General features: G+C 40.6%; 1 long non-coding RNA gene across 1 annotated transcript in view; it reads right to left on the bottom strand.

The window, feature by feature from the left end:
• Nucleotides 1-1,652: 1,652 nt before the first annotated feature.
• Nucleotides 1,653-10,566, bottom strand: part of LOC133382238 (uncharacterized) — a 39,765-nt gene continuing 30,851 nt past the window's right edge. The window contains exons 2-3 of the long non-coding RNA XR_009761865.1: nt 2,724-2,930; nt 1,653-2,271 (exon numbers count right to left, since the gene is read on the bottom strand). This is a non-coding gene — a long non-coding RNA (uncharacterized LOC133382238). The remainder of the gene's footprint in view (nt 2,272-2,723; nt 2,931-10,566) is intronic.

Genomic DNA, 10,566 nt, shown 5'->3' with positions numbered 1-10,566 from the left:
AGCTGGCTAGGGCCTGCTCAGCTTGACACAGCTGCACAAGCCAGCCCCTTCCTTGTCCCCAACTGCCAGCTGGGGGGCAACTGGGTTCCTTGGGAGTATGCAGCTTGCCCACGGCTGCAAAGGTGGCAGGGCACGTAACTCCTGAGCCACTCACTGTGGGAGTGATCTTTATCTGGCCCTTGACACCCAGGAGACATGAGTGGGGATTTGAACTCATAGACTCTGGACTCCCAGCCAGACTCTCCTCCCCACTGTGCTATACCAGCTACTGTACAACGGCAAAATTCACATTTGTTGCTCCACCCACTTTTGCCTCTGGCCTCACCTACTATTGGTATGTGGCCCCCAGAAGGTTTCCCATAAGGGAACGTGGCCCTCAGTTTAAACAAGTTTCCTCCCTCCTGCTCTAGCCCCTATTCTTACTGGCAGTGGCTCTTCAGTGTCCCATCCTTTCCCACCACAAATTTCCAAAAACTCTTCCATAGAGTGCATTACAGTATTTTTTTTTTTTAAGAAACCATTCCTGGATTGGGATCGGGAAAAGAGAGCCAGTGTAGTGTGTGGTTAGAGTGTTGAACTAGGACCTGGGAGACCAGGGTTCAAATCCCTGCTCAGCCATGAAGCTCACTGGGTGACCATGGGCCAGTCAATGTCCCTCAACCTAACCCAACTCACAGGGTTGTTGAGAGGATAAAATGGGAAGGGGGAGAACCATTTTTGTATGCCACCTTGAGCTCCTTGAAAGGCGGGATAGAAATGTAATACTAGGTTTTAAAAAGTGGAAGAAAATCTCTTTCCACTCTTGCAATTTCCCCATTCCAAATTGTACACAAGCCTGGGGCAGCTTTTGTCCCTGGAGAGTTCTACAAGGATGTTTTGGGATACAGCTGGCTTTGGCTGGCTAAGGCAGTCTTTTTTTATTGTTTAGTATTGCTTTTAAATGTTTTTATGTTGCTGCATACCACTCTGATGTTTTGCAAGAGGGTGGTATGTAAATACTTTTATAAACAAGCAAGCAGGCAGGCAGGCATCTTTTGGCAATTTTCACTCTTGCTTCCTGCTTAGAGAAGGCCACATTCTGGATTGTGGGAATGTATTTGAAGAAGTTGATATGTGAAGAATTCCATTTTAGGTCAGTGGGTTGGTCGTTTTGATAACTTTGAGGTTCTTACAGTTTTATGAGTCAAGAAGCTCCACCTCAAAACAAAGAGAATCATGAGGAAAGTATTCTAGCGAGGCTGAGAGCTGCATTAAGAAAGGTAAGAGACAATCTCCTTTGAAAACAGCCCGGGAATCAAAATGAGCAAAAATCAAAGAAAGCATGCAATTTGGCAAGTTAAGCATGAGAGTATAATAACATAAGCCAAGAAGGAATTTGAGGAGCTACTAAACTAAAAACATTCAACACAAACAGCAACAATGAAGTTTCTTCCTTTTTTTTTTTTTTTTTGGTCAAAATAAATTACAAGGAAGTCTGCCAAAGAATCACTATAGTCCTTTTTAGACCACCCAGGTGAGAAAGAAGTACTTAACTCTACTTGAGTATTCCTTAAGTGAATTCTTTGTTTCTGCCTTCACAAAAGAGGCTGTTGGGGAGATGCTTCTGTTGTCTAAGCCATTATTTTCGGTTGGTAGACCCAAATAATTGCCCCAAATTGCCCATAAAATGGGTTTGAATTGCCCATAAAATGGGGTTTTAGTTTAGAGTACATTGGTAGATTAAGCTACACAAGTTGTTTTTTGCCAAAAAATGACTCGATGTTACATAAGAAGTAGCTAATGCAGCAGCAATTTAAACAAAACAAAACACATTCCACATCCTAGAAGTAAGTAAATCTGAATTCTGTGCCAGGCAAAATTGATAGAAATGAACAAATACTATCCACATGGATAAACACTGTCTTATCCTAGAGATGAATCTTTTCAAAAGGGAGATTAAGCCATCCAAGTTATTTTATTTTATTGGAAGATATTAATGTATGGATATAGAATCTATGACTGAGGGGTTAATTCCTTTAAAAAGATATGCCCAAACTGAAAGCTCTGTCCTCTAATCCTGGGATCTAGCTGTTTGATAGTAGGCTAAAACTAGTGCTGAAGAAAAGGCACTCAGCACATGCTTTGAGGTAGTCTTTCCCCCACATATTCTAGGGCTGAGCTCTGCATTCAAACAGGTTCTAGCACTGAATTTTACTGAACTTTCTTTTAAACTAAGCCAGGAGATGGTTCAGGCATTGGAATGTTCTTGAATTTTTCAGTTTCCTCAGGAACCTAAGATCAAACAAACAATTCAGTGAGTTTCTTTCAAAATCAGCAGCTGCCTAAGAGATGGTAGGGGAAGTTAGGCAAAACTCCCTAGTATTTTGAATGAGCAAAAGTCAGGGTTGGGGAACCATGCCAATTAGTATATTCATTAACATCCACATTGCAGTCTTGTTATAGGCACCGTAGTCTGCAGACAGTGCCATATTATTCAAAATTATTCCATGTAAAGAAGACTGTGAATTTCAAAAGGATGACACAGCACTGGGAGAATGGACACCAAAATGGCAGATTAACAGTGACATTCTATGCGAGTTTACTCATGAGTTCAACAGGACTTACTCCCAAGTCAGTGTGCATTGAATTGCAGCCTCTGTTTGATGCAGATCTAACATATGAAAACATAGCTTTAATTATATTGGGTTGGGCTGTGAGTTACTTGCTACTACACAGAAAGATACCTTAGTCCGTGGTTGCACTTTCTTTCTGGGTTAATTGAGCCTTGCTGTCTGAACACATCTTATAATTCTGCTGACAGAAAGGCAATCAGAAAGCTCAGAGACAGAGAGAGCACCCTCGATGTTCAGGTAGGCCATGGGCAAGTCACGACTTCTCAGCTTGGATTCTCCTGTGCTGGTATGGAACCTGTAGCCTACATAGTATGGTTGCTGGGAAAGCAAACACAATAAAAAAAATTATCAACCAGTTCGCAGATCTAAAGTGTGTGTGTTTAACTAGCAAATAGTAGGAACACAAGAAGCTGACTCAGATCATTGGTTACTGTTGCCTGTATTGATTGATAGCAGCTCTCCAGGGTTTCAGACAGGGATTTTTTTCCAGTCCTACCTGGAGATGCCAAGGATTGAAGCAAGGTGTGCTCTACCATTGAGCTATGGCATAGAAATCTTTTGAACCTGCCGACAGTTTAACCATGGTTTCAGCATTCTTGGCTTTAGGACAGCAATGTTCATTCATTCTCCTTTCAGAAAACCCTGTCCACATTGACTTGTATGCTGAGGAACCTCAATGTATTTCACAGGGTTCTATGGCAGATGCGTTGCTACCTCCAGTTCAAGGTTCAGCACCTCCACCTCTTTGTTCATAGGGGCACTAATCTGGCCTGCTGGGACTTGTTGCTCTGTGTAAACTGAGAATACCAACAACTACCACTGCAAGGAGAGACTGGTAGCAGTGGGCAAGCTGTCTCTCAAGGAAATTTATCTGCCATTGCTAACCTTCTCACTGACAGGGGGAAGGTCATTTTGTTGTTGTCATGGTTAAGCAATTGGGAGACAGAAATCCTTGTTGATCTACTTCAAATTACCTAGAGATTGATTCCAATCTAACTTCTTTAGGGATGGGGGAGAAATTACATTCAGTTCACATTTAAAGCTGAATGTATCAAATTTGGACTTTCCAAAACAATATGAGCAATGAAACAGCATCCTTCAAAATTTGCACATACCCAAATTTTGTGATGCAGCTCTCCAACCACCAATATTTACAAAATGAATATATTAGAAGGAAATGTGTATAAAAATGAGCGTATTAGTGAAAATAAGATGCAAAAATGCATTTTATCAGGAGAAATTGCTTGTAAAAATGTGTACATTAGTCAGAACTGTAGACATAAATGTGTTTATTAGGAAAAACTCACACCAAAATGTTAAAGAATATTCATGATTTTTTTTAAAAAAAATGCTGCAGAAACATGTAAAAATGAAATTGAGATTAGAAACTGAGAGAACCAAAATCAACAGATTCTTGCAACCCTCCCTTCTGCCCATCTCTTGATGTAAACCACTTTGAGAACGTTTTGTTGAAAAATTGTATATGAGTATTCTAAACCAGTTCCCAAACTGCAGTCCATGGACCACCAGTGGTCCTTGAGCTACATTCAGGTGGTACACAGCATGTCCACATTAAATACTGATATTGATTTTTAATTGTATTTTATTGCTGCTTTTATTTCTTATATTTTCTTGTGTTATAATTTGAATTCTGTGGACTGCAAATCGTGATAAATAAAATACGGTATGAGAAATGAAGCAATAAAAATACAATTAAAGATCAGACAGCACTTAGCGCAGTGCATTACAATAGCTACAACAATAAGAAGTGAGCAGAAGGAAAATGTAGCCCCCGGTGCTGTTCTGCAAGAGTGCAAGATCTTGCCCATGTCCATTACAGCATAATAAGGAGGTTCTGGAGTCATTCTCATGCATGTGAAATAGGTCACACAAACAGTAGAACATTGCTGGTTGTTTTTGTTTTTTTCACTTTCTTACTCAACACTCTAGTGTGAGATATAAAACAGTTCTGTGAGTGGGTGATGCCTTTCACATATGGGCATTTCTGGATCCAACTCTTTTAAAATAAAATAATTAATAACAAGAATAACTCGAAAGCTGGTGGAAGTTGGAAAAGATTAGTCTGGTGAGTTAAGCTTTTGCTGCTAACTGCAATGGCACCCGTTCAGGACATAGTTATGCTTCTATTTTCCAATTATATAAATAAAAATGGCTTTACTGATTAAAACAAGATTTTGTCTCCAGACTGGCAAACGGCATGCGAAACATGAGTCTGATACCTTCAGAACAGCTTGAGATCCTGAATCCTAAATCAAGGTTTACTCATGCAATTTTTGAAAATTAAATTACATGGTGATTTTGCAAACAAAAATGGTGTTTAGCAAACAGCATTAAGAACCGCACTTCCTACACATGCTTCATATATATGTGCATTAACAGAAGCATATTCTTAGGCTGTTCCAAAACATTTTTCTTTTCACACCCCCAGAAGGCACTGAAAACTGCCTTGATTTTATTTTATATTTTAAATAAATAACTAAAAGTGCCGTTCAATTTATTTAAGACAGCTGCAAAATAAAACAGTTGCAGCTGCATACATCTTGTTGCTTTCCAGTGTTGCACAAATGGCTAAAGGAAGCTACAATACACACAGTCCTTTCCACATGGTCTGAAACTGTATATAAAGAATGTGTGGCGATGGAGCAGGATGTCTGCTGTTCCTGCCCCAAACCTTATGCATTAATTCCACCCTGTGTGCACAGAGCTTACATGCAGTCATCAGCTCTGCATACACTCAGCTGAGATCAAGACCTGAAGTCAAGGGCATGATCCTGCTCTCCCTCCACATGTTTATTATGACAGTTTCAGACCATGTGAATAAGACAAGGGAACAAATTGCTTACATAAGATCTGTTATAATGTAAAAGATTCAAAACTCCTGTTTTTCTGTACAAGAAAATGTCTGTATATATAAGCATTAGCTTGCCTACACTAAATAAGGCCAGAATCACACAGCCCCAAATCAAACCTCAGCAAATGGCAATTCCATTGGCATTTTAGCAGTGAAACAACCATATGACTACATGGCTTGTCATGGACCCAGTCTTACCTCCTTCTAGCATATTAGACCATGCAACCTTTTTTTTCATTGTGAAACACACATGAAAAGATCTTGCATATGCTGCTTTTCCAAAAGTGCTGCCCTATGCAGCTGCTTATGGTTACATAGTATGAGGCCTGTTCAGCACCAATAGTATATGCTTGGTGTAATACTGAAAAGGAATTTTATGAGCTAGAGCCAAAGATGCCCTTCCTCTAGCAGAATGCTATTTCTAACTTAGTGAAAGAGCATGGCATGAGGAAAGTGGCCTCAAATCCAAAGGAGCTGGTTCAACTGGTCAAGCCCTTGTGTAAGACTGCCAGTTTTAAGGCCTGTTTATGACCCACTAAAATGTATACACTCTAGCCTGTATTTTGCTTATTCATTGTTTCTATTGTAGCACACACCCCGATCCCTTGAGAAATCTTCCACTAGTTCTTGTGCAAGAGTTTATGGATTTTATGTTTTAGGAAGAATCAAGAATAAAGACATATGGTTACATTCAGTGATGGACGGCTGTTTGAGCCAGCAGAGGCTTCTATTGGCTGAATGGGGAAGGAAGACAATGTTAACATAGTCACCTTCTCTCCCTCTCCCCCTACATCTGTTCCTAAGCAATGGAAGACATTTCAGTCCAGTGTGGGAGGTGGCATGGTTGGTATGCAATTCTGGAAGCAAGCGAGCACATGCTCTTCACATACTGAGTGTCCATTTAACAACAGTTATTTTGAGCAATTTGTTTCTTCTACTTTGTTGACTGATATCCACAATATGCTTCCAAGACAGGTTGCTTCCAGATCACCTGTTCATTGAGCATTCATTCTATTTGCTGGGAGATTATACAATGTTGCATCAAGCAATTGTTAGCCAACATTTTACAGTGCATTTTCCCATCAATTTCCTTACCACAGAAAGTCCAATTGTCTTTGGAAGTGGCTTTTGTTGTGCAAGAGTGCCAAATTCACTTTAATTGTGCAATCTGAATTTGCTGGTATGTGACTGAATCCGACCTGCAAAATAGCAACTTTCTGGAAGCGGTCTCAGAAGCAAGTTTCATTTCTGACCTCAATTTTGGGATCTCCATTTAGTGCCTTCTGTCAAAGGTTAATCAAAAGAATCAACAGAAAGGCAAAGAAAGGCTGCATTGCTTTAAGGTGTCACCCTAGCCCTCTTTTTCTGATCCTTAAAATACCATTGGTGGTTATCCTGAAATGCAAAATGTAGAAGAAAAGGCTATTTGCACATCTCCTATTTACTGCTCTTCGTGAACAAAAAAAAGGAGCTGCTCTGTATAGCCATGTTAGAATGATTCTGATGACTTACTCCTAGGAAAATACATACCTATGGATCATCTATCTCAATGTCCTATCTATGGCACTGATATTTCAGGACAATTAAGGAATAATCCATACCTTTTACAAAGCAGACCTTTCCAAATACTTGGCTATGAAATTGCATCCCCCAGTCATCTTGGCTCTCAGCCACTGAAGGATTTAATCACTATGAATTTGTTTAAATCTGCATTGAATCAAACAATACAGCCTTGTCAACCTCCTTTGACAGTGGGTTCCAGAAGTGTTCACAGCACGAAAAGGTACCTAATTATTTTAAACCTGATACATATTAATGTCATCATGCATTCCCTAGTTCTTGCTTTACAAGAAAGGAGAAATAAGAGTTCCTAACTCATGTCTTCCATTATGGTTCTTGATCTTTTATTGCAGTCTGTCAAATTTCCAGTTATTGAAGGCCCCTTGTAGAAGGACTCCTCATACATGAAATTCAGCCCTATAAAACTATGTAATTTTATTTTGCACTCCCATTACACATTAGTGTAGCATATCCTATATAAATCCAGTCATCTAATATTATTGATGCTTGCTAGCAATCTCTTAACAGAAACCCCGTATGATTTTTCTGCAAATGTTAATTGATCACAAAAAGCACAATCTTGATAAGGACAATCCAGATGATTTCAGCATACAGCAAGCTTAATTAACAGCAATAGAAAATAGAGAGCTAAAGCACCACCTCTTTAATTTCTGTTTTTATATACAGGATATCAGAGGTGGGCAGAAGGTAAACTGGGATCAATCAGTAGATCTCTGGATGATTTGCATTAGATTACCAAGGATTTCTGACTTCCAATTGTTTAACAATAGCAGCAACTTTTGATCAGAAGTCCACAACTGGGGAAGTCAGTTTCAGGGAGAAACACAAGGAGGGAAAGGGTCAAACATTCCCTTCCCATCCATTATGTTTCCACTTTTAGTGCCCCTCTTAGTTTATACCTGTTCAGCACAGTCTACATGCATCTAGTTAGACCTGGGCAGACCAATCCGAACCCTAGCTGGCCAGCAGCATAGTCCACAACCCCGCTGCTCATGTCTGCCAGGGCAGAAGATAGGAGCAGGCAAAACCTGGTCGCTATGTGCTACACCAGCCTGGAGTTGGTGCAGAAATCAGGTTTGAACTGGGTCCAATGACAGCAACTGACAGCAGTAGGGCCAACTTGAGATCCAGTGGAACCCAAGCTGGCTGAACCCCTCTTCACCCCATTTTGGGAACCTTTTCATCAGTATTTGAACCCAACTGCACTTTCAACTGGCAGAAAAGGAGGCTCCATGCCAGAGTAGTCATGCCAGTGCCACTCAGTAGGCAGAGGCAAGCAGAGCTGTTTTGGGCTGTGGAGAGGGAGACTTCTGCCCCACCCATCCCCACACAGTGCAGCAGATCAAGGGTTTGGACTGAGGCCTAACTGGCTAGTATCCTCACCTTGAACAAGTACAGACTGACACAAGATTTTATTCAGTGTGATCATTCCACTGTCTCTCCATCTAGAGGTCTGAAGGAGAAACACTTCAGACATTTTATTGTTCAGACTAATTAGCAAAGCTTGGAAAAGTTACTTTTTTGAACTACGACTCCCATCAGCCCAATCCAGTGGCCATGCTGGCTGGGGCTGATGGGAGTTGTAGTTCAAAAAAGTAACTTTTCCAAGCTCTGCTAATTAGTCAAATACATTTTAGAACACCAGTTTTTAAAAAGTATTTGACTAATTAGTCTGAAAGAGAAAACATTGTTTCAGACCCAAGTTACATTGACGCAACGTTCTCATGGTCAAACTCGGCAACATGTTAAATATGAGTGCATACATTTAATATACCTTCTTACTTTAAGAATAACAGATGTGGGAAGGAAGATTAAGAAATGAGACCATGGTGCCTGAGGAGGTTATACCACATGACAGGTGGAAGGCCACACTCCGCAATCTGAGAAGGGAGTTTGAAAGCCTTCACAAACAACTAGATTAAACAGTGTTTAGTTGAAATGCATGAAGGGATACTTTTCCCCAGCATATAAGCCCCTTACAAAGGTGTATTTTCTGGAGAGATGAACCAGCATTGCAGCCCTTTTTCCCCCTTGCCCTTCTGAGGCCCGGAAGTCTTCTAAGGCGACACTCCCACACTGCTCCTTGGTCTTGCAGGCTGCCAGATCTCCCTGCACCTAACAGCCATTCTGTCCCATATAGGGATGGGGAAGAAATTCTATTCAGTTCCCATTTAAAGGCAAACCTACCTAATTCACCCTTTCCAAAACAATATGTGAACTGAAACACAGCCATCCTTCAAAATTCACACTTATTAGAATTTTGCAATGGAGTTCTCCAGCCAAGTAATTAGAATAAAAATGTATATATCGGGGTAAAGTGGGCATTAAAATGCATAATTAGGGGAAACAACATGCAAAAATGCATTCTGTTGGGGACAATTCCTTGCAAAATGTGTATATTTGTCAAAACTGCAATGACTGCATGTTGCATGTCCACTGGGAGAAATTTGTACTAAAACGCTGGTGAATTTTCAGGGGGATTTTTTAAATTGTTAAAAAAATGCAAATCGATGCAGAAATGTAGAGAAGTGAATTTAAGATTGGAAAAATGAGAAAACAAAAGAACCAAAAAGGCTAGATATGTCCATCCCCCACATTGTTTTGTAAAATCTCCATCCCAGCCCCTCCACAATTTTGAGCACAGTCTCCCATTATCAGATGTCCTTCACAAACTCATCACAGCCACTTCTTTTCCCTCAGTAGTGCAACATTCCTCCACTTCTTCTTGCCTGCTGGCTTAATGGCCCTCCAAGGCCACATTCACACCATACATTTATTCCACTTCAAACAGTCATGGTCCCCCAAAGAATCCTGGGAAGGGTAGTTTGTGAAGGATGATGAGAGTCATTAGGAAACCCGTATTCCCCTCAGAGCTACAATTGTCAGAGTGATTTAACAGTCAGACCCTCTTCCCAGAGTCTGGCAGAGGGAAAACAGTCCCTCAAAACAATACTTTTTTTTTACTCTTTTTGCTAGTGTAACTTCTGCCAGGTTGCTAAGTCATGTGACCAAGCTGAATGGAGTTTGGAATAGGAATATGTCATCCCCATCCCTACCACTTCCCTGGAACATCCCTTTTTTGGGATTTACCCCAGCATCAGCTGAGCAGGCTTTGGCTGTGCCAGCTGAGTCCCAGTTGAGCCAGGATGGATGACTTACGCAAGCTTATCTCTGGCTGAGTCAGGATGAGGGACTTCAGTCCTGGGGTCAGCCAGAGATCCTCCTAATCCAAACTCTGCTCACCCTGGCAGACCTTGGGTCTGAACTGCTCCCAAAGGTACTACAGTTACTATGCTCTCTCCATAGTTGTGGCAGCTCCTTTCCTTTCTTCTCCTCCTTCTCCTTCTTCTTATTTTGACTTTAAAAATGTACTTTTGCTTCTGATAGAGGAGATTATTGCATCACAGCTCATGCCACAGTAAAAATTAGCCTCTGCTTTTATTTATTTACTTATGTGGTCTGCTTGCTGTTTTGTTTATTTGTTTATTTATCGAATTTATA

Source organism: Rhineura floridana, chromosome 3 (assembly GCF_030035675.1).
Source record: "Rhineura floridana isolate rRhiFlo1 chromosome 3, rRhiFlo1.hap2, whole genome shotgun sequence".
NCBI classification, from domain to species: Eukaryota; Metazoa; Chordata; class Lepidosauria; order Squamata; family Rhineuridae; genus Rhineura; species Rhineura floridana.
This window is presented reverse-complemented; position numbering and strand designations above follow the sequence as displayed.